A 420-nucleotide genomic window follows, 5' to 3' on the forward strand; every position below is an offset into this window, starting at 1 on the left:
TGACGTCTCCAGATGTTCTACTATATTAGCGTATAAATGCCACATTTATAAAACTATTTTGGCTTTTTCGCAGAGAAGGAGTATACAATTTGACATGATATGCACACATTCTCTACAACCCATGCATTCTATCTGTCAGTCTGTCTGTCGGTAGGTCTGTCTGTCTCCTTCCCTGTCTCTCTTCTTTTATTTCCCAATCTTTTTCCCTCTATCTCTCTGTCATCTCCTTGTCTCTCTCTCTCTATCTCTCTCTCTTTCTCTCTATCTCTTGCTCTCTCTCTCCCTTTCTCTCTATCTCTCTCTATATCTCTCTCTCTCTTTCTCTTTCTCTCTCTCTATCTCTCGCTCTTTCTAGAGAGATAGAGAGAGAGGAGTATTACTGCTAACTTAGGTGAGAGGGAACAAGGACTGCAAGATCAA

The sequence above is a fragment of the Priapulus caudatus genome, unplaced genomic scaffold (assembly GCF_000485595.1).
Source record: "Priapulus caudatus unplaced genomic scaffold, Priapulus_caudatus-5.0.1 Scaffold2896, whole genome shotgun sequence".
NCBI lineage: Eukaryota > Metazoa > Priapulida > Priapulimorpha > Priapulimorphida > Priapulidae > Priapulus > Priapulus caudatus.